The sequence below is a fragment of the Camelus ferus genome, chromosome 34, assembly GCF_009834535.1.
Source record: "Camelus ferus isolate YT-003-E chromosome 34, BCGSAC_Cfer_1.0, whole genome shotgun sequence".
Lineage (NCBI taxonomy): Eukaryota > Metazoa > Chordata > Mammalia > Artiodactyla > Camelidae > Camelus > Camelus ferus.
In genome coordinates, this window is record NC_045729.1 from 9,212,698 (window position 1) to 9,218,697 (window position 6,000).

Here is a 6,000-nt window from a genome sequence, read left to right on the forward strand (position 1 = left end):
AATTTCATATAAGTTATTTATATCCGTTTAATAACTTTACTTACTTTGTTAATTGTAACTGTAGATCTAGGGATTTTTGTTCTTGCAAAGGAATCCTTTTGTTTTAATTGGGGTACACATTTATGCTGTCATAATTTTTTTTAACTTTCTATTGTGGAGATTTTCAAACACAGAAAAGGAGAGCAGAGGGGGTTAAGGAACCCCCCCACCCTCATCACTCTATTTCAACACTTAACATAGACCTCCTTGCTTCAGCTGTAACTCCTTCCTGATGTCCCTGGCCCAATTCTGGATTGTTTTAAAGCAAATGTCAGACTTTTTTTTCACCATCACACCTCAGTATACTTCACCATAATATATCTGTATATACAGCTGTCCCTAGGTAGCTGCACGGGGATTGGTTCCAGGATGCGGAACCCGCAGGTACAGAGGACTGACTCCAAATGATAAAGGCGCTTTTTTTTTTTTTATTAAAGTCCCATCACACTTAAACCTGACACAATTTAAAATTACTAACTCCCCAGCACGTCCTCTCTTTCTCTATTTTATTTTTCTTTATTGCCCTGTTGCTGTCTGACTTACTACATATTTTACTTATTTACTATCCGTCTTCACCCACCAGAAAATAAGCTCCCTGAAGGCAGGTATTTTCGTCTATTTTTGTTCCCTGCTGTATCCTCGATATCTAGAAATGTGGCAAATACATTGAAGGCACCCAATAATTGGTTTCTGAATAAATGCATCACTCCAAGCCAAAAGGAATAGACTGGATTCATATGATGAACTCGGGGCAAGATCCTATCTTAGCCATAAATGTCAACTAAGCTTTCAATCAGAGCAAGATGGCAAACTGTTCACATTCGCTCTTTTCAAGAAAACCTGAAGGCCCGTACACCTATGTAATAGCTGAAGGGTGTATTCAAATGACAAGAAATGTCAGAACAAACAAAAAAGGAAACGAAAAAGGAACATAAGAATTACTACCACCTTGACAGAAAGCTGTTTCACTTCGTAGAGAAGATCTTAGTCCCTGGGAACACCTAAGGGCAGAACATTATTTCCACAACCTGAATTTGTACATCCTGTTTATTAAAAGTCTACAAGCAGGCACATTCTAACAGTCAAAGTTTCTCATTCTATTCTTAAATACTATATATGTACAATATATATAACGTAATAACAATGGCTAACATTTGTAGAGAACATAGCAGAGCGGTTAAGGGGTCCTCTAATGTCCCCCAGCTGAGAAGTGAGGGCTCGTGACTTAAATCCAGGAGGTCTGAGTCCAGAGTCAACACTCTGAACTCCTGTGCGATCCCCAAAATACTGCCCGTCTGTGAGCCGCCGGTCAGCGTCCCGCAGGAGGAACCCAGCAGTGCAGCAGCCAAGAGCAAAACCCTGGCGATCAGTCCAACCCGAATGAGTACCGCAGCTCCACTGTTCATACGACCTCCAGCAAATTCATTAACCTCTCCGAGAGTCACTGTCTTCATCTCTAGAACAGGGATTATAATAAAACATTTCTCAAAGAATTATGAAAAGGGTTAAATGAGAGTAACTACATAAAGCATTTAGCCCAATTTCTGGCACTCTGCAGCCGTCAGTGGAGCACAAAGATGAACAGTCTGTGGAGTGAGACTGTCCAGAGGCTGGAATCCCAACAATGCCTCTGACTCTGCTCTTGGGCAAGTTATTTCAACACCCTGCACCTCCACGTCCTCATCTAAAAAATGGGGGAAATATTAGTACTACCTCATAGAGTTATGACAATTAAGAGCATTACTCCCTGTAATGTGCTTAGAACAGCCCCTAACACTTATAAATTCTCAATAAATGTTATTTTTTTATTGTTAACTACCCATGTCATTTCTCCCTCCTCCCAACATATTTCCAAGCCAGCTTTCCCTACTCCACACACTCATGTGTTACACACTCGCCAAAATATTAAAATTAACATTTCCACAGAGATGCCGAGAAATCACAATAATGAAACTTCAGAGAAAGGTGTCAGGTCATCGTATCCAAAATACACAGACACCAAGTCTGAAAACTGGTTTCCCACGAGGGAGAAAGCTTTAAACATCAGTCAGGCCTGGAGAGAGTGAAGCCAGCCAGTCACAGAAAGCTCTTACCCCAGAGATGGGCGAGGATGGAGGTAACAGACCTGACCTTGCTTCCTCTGTGGGACCGCTGGCTCCCTTCCACCAGCTCCCTCCCTACAAACCAGCGGTGGAGAAAGGAGCCCACTGGAGACCCTGGCTACAGAGTGGATGAGGAAGAGTATTCTCTTTGACTAAGATTGAAATGTTAATTAATACACTGAACTGGGTGCTTGTAATTACAGAACCAGGATGGTGTGCACGCAACCTGAGGTGGGAGAGGCAATTTACTAAGAGCAAACGGAAAAGTCATGGACCTGGTAGGGTTTTCATCTTGAGGCAAGGGGATTTTACCACACTGAGTAAATTACACAGGCTCAGTACGGGACAAGAATTAATGTGTTTAGTTGGCATCTTACCCATTTTGCTTGTTCAACACACAAGCTATCTTCAGGCAGCACTGGCCTCCCGTGCCTCAGCTCCCTTGCTTCAGTTACCTTCCCCCCACCTCCCTGCTCTCAACTTCCTGTCTCCAACTAACCCCAGCACATCTGAGACTCACCTCATGCCTGCCTCAAAGCTCTGGCCACCCACCTGTCCCCGCTGTCCCAGCACAGGTCGTACACACATGCCCCACTATCTCTGCACACGTCCATCCCTCTGCTCGCAATGTCCTTTCCCTTGGCATGACCAGGCCACTCGAGGTGGCTGTTCTCTTGCTCTCTGTATACCCCCTGCTCTCCCAGTCCCTGCTTCACCCACACTCTGCTCACATGACTGACCCTCCCTCTTATCAGAGGCCCATCAGTCAACGCCTACATATGTGCCCCCCGCCCCAGCTAGTATCCGCCAGGATAGCTCATCAAAGGGAGCGCCTCTGCTGGTTTCCCTGGTAACCAATGAGCCAACCTGACATCTACTCTGCTTGGAACCGTAACCTCCCACTCCTATTGGGAGTGAAGACCACCGCCAAGTCCTGCCCACCACATGCAGCACACCGTGGGGTGTCGCTACAGGACCTTACTTCAGACATGTAATATCTCCCCACCTATTAAACCGTCGGTGTCTGTCGCAGACTCTGCTCCTTCTTCAGTCTTGAGGACGGGCAAGTACAGGGCTTGCAGGCCTCCAGGGTGCAGCCCCTCACCCCTCTCCTGCACCTGCTGAACGCCTGCAGGACATCATCAGTGGCACTGCCCGAGTGGACACGTCCCCAGCCTTCTTCAGACACATGTGCCCCTGCCTCTCCAAGCATGCTGTACGTGCCCTGTTCCACCCTGTTCCCGGGGCGGTGGGCGGAAGGCTCCAAGGGGGTAGGGTCTTTGTCATGTGCAGGCTCACTGTCAGCACTGGAAACACAATCCGTGTTAACTGAATTTTGCTGTATGCGCAACGTTTAAGTGGTTCTTTTCGCAACCTTTCTAGCAATTTTCCACCTCAAATATTTCCTATTTGAAATGAATCAAGTACAATGACGTATCAGTTGATTTCTGGGTGAAACACAAAGTCTCCTCAAGATGAAGGTATTTTAGAAGAGACAGGCAGCCGTGAAGAGCTCCAGCTCACAAGACCATGTCGTCCATCTCTTCTCAAGGCTGACACGACGCTCCCCCGACAAAGGAGCTCCCGGCAGCCAGAGCTGGACGCAATGGTCCTTCCCTTTCCCGGCTCATGCTCCCCTCCCCCTCAGAGCTTTGTCCAGAGACAACAAAGCAGGCTGCCTTCACACACGGAAAGTGCTCTCTGGCTCGTGCTGGGGCTGCCTGCACAGACTTTCCTTTCATCTGCTTGCAGAGCATTTTCTTGTCTGGCCTTTAAAAACCTCTGGAGATACTTTGTAAGACTCAACAGATGGATGCAAGGTCCACACGTTCCAACCTGACTGAAGGAAGGAAACAGATGATGTGCACATTTTTCCAAGGCCACACGTGCCTCCCTCTGCTTTAAGGGGTTACCAACGAGGGAAAGGTGAGCCTTTACTAAAAGCAGAGGGTTTCCATAAAGTCCTGCTAATAGTCAGCTGCTTAACTCCTACTTTAGAAGGAACTCAAGACACTGCTACCTTCAGGATATTGACATTTTGTTACTAGAGGGGAAAAAAATCATTAAGGACAGTTGTATTGGAGAAACGTAATCATTTCAAGGGAATAGTCAATAAAACTAAGCAGCTTCTACACTCCGAGCATGACTGATAATATTTTCCATTTTCCATCTGCTTCCATCAATCCCATTTGAGGAAAATTCTCTCTGGTGCTCACAGCTAAGTTCACTCCTTTCCCACATCGACCGTCTCATTATGCAAGTGCTGTCTGACCAGGCACTGAGTGCAGCGTAGACAGAAACTGTGGGGAGGGGGTGGAAAGCCAGAAGGCGGAGGAAGAGGACTGGGCAGCGACAGACATCACTGGTTCTTTGCCACATGCTAAGGACTAAATGTCTTCTAAATCTATGTTCTGCCTGCAGATTCAACAGTATGGTAGTGAGTGATCTTTAATTATCACACGACACCAAAGCCCAGGACTTAATATTGTCAGATACATCAAAATACTGCAGAAGTGACTATCAACGTAAGATGGAAGATAACTCAATTACCAGGGCATACGTACTGCCCCAAGGCCCTGTGCCAAGGCTTTGGACGTTGACAGTCCCTGACTATGAGGTCAAGATTACTACAAGTTGCAGCAGAACTGAACACCATGGCCCCTTTTGCTAGCCTTTACTAAAGGCTACACCTTTTATCAAAAAAAAAAAAAAAAAAAAAAAGCAACATTACAGCCTCCTGGTTTAAACCAGTATTCAGAGTTATTTATTTCTTGTACTTCCCAAAACTCAACAGGGTTCCAGGAAGAAGGGAGAATGTAGATTTCTGTTCTGACTCCACTACCTGGTTTTCTACTTCAACAAGTGGAGCAGAGAGTGTCCACCAAGTACCTTTTTGCAGGGAAAGAGGGGTAAGCGTGAGGGTGTGATCTGGAGGTGCTATCCTCAAGCTGGCAGCAAGGCTTCAGCATTTAAGGTGCACTTAAGACTCCAAGTCCTCAGTTCTCTTTCTAGAGAAGCTCACCGAAAACATCCTAACTGCACCTCCCATCACAGCTCCAGCAGCCAGAAGAACAAACATAAAGTGAACTTCGGTCCTGAATTTCCTTTCTTTAATGGCACCAAGCAGACCACCGGCGTCATTAATTCACTACAATGGGGGTGGACATCAGCTTTGTTTCACCTCTGAAGTAAATCCTTGGCAAGGTGGTGTCTATTACAAATTCCATGGGGAAGCTAACGTTTTAAGGACTTCTTGACAAGGCATTAAAAGATGTTTTTGATGCTACATCAGTGTGATGTCAGTGATTTATGTTAAAAGATCACATAGACATCGATCTACATGATGGAGAGCTGTATTTACCATAAGGTTTGGGGAGGACCCAGTACATTTCACGCAGGGATTGTGAACAGAAGTCCAAACCATGAACTATAAACTAATGCCAGTTGGGAAGCCAGGTGAGGGAACAAAGAGGCAGAGACTTTTGAAATAGCTTTTCAACAAGGAGCTCTATTTCCTTTTCCTTCCCCGCCTAGTAATTTGGAGAACAGAAGGAGAGAGAGAGGTAAGGAGGGAGGATGGAAGGGAGGAAGGAAAGAGAAAGAAAGGAAAGAAGGAAGGAGGGAGAGAGTATGGGAGAAAAGGAAGGGAAGAAAGAAAGAAAGGGGAGGGAGGACAGAAACACAAACAGAGAGAGTGGAAAAGGAAAGAATATACTGTTACAGGTGGAGAAAAAATTCTGTGGCTGGAGAACACCTCTCAGATGCTGAAGGCTTGGTTAGCAGAAGAGCAGACAGTAAGAATGTGGTGGCAGAAATCATCTCTGGAGCTACCCCCATTTTAGCATGGCTTGCTCAGGAG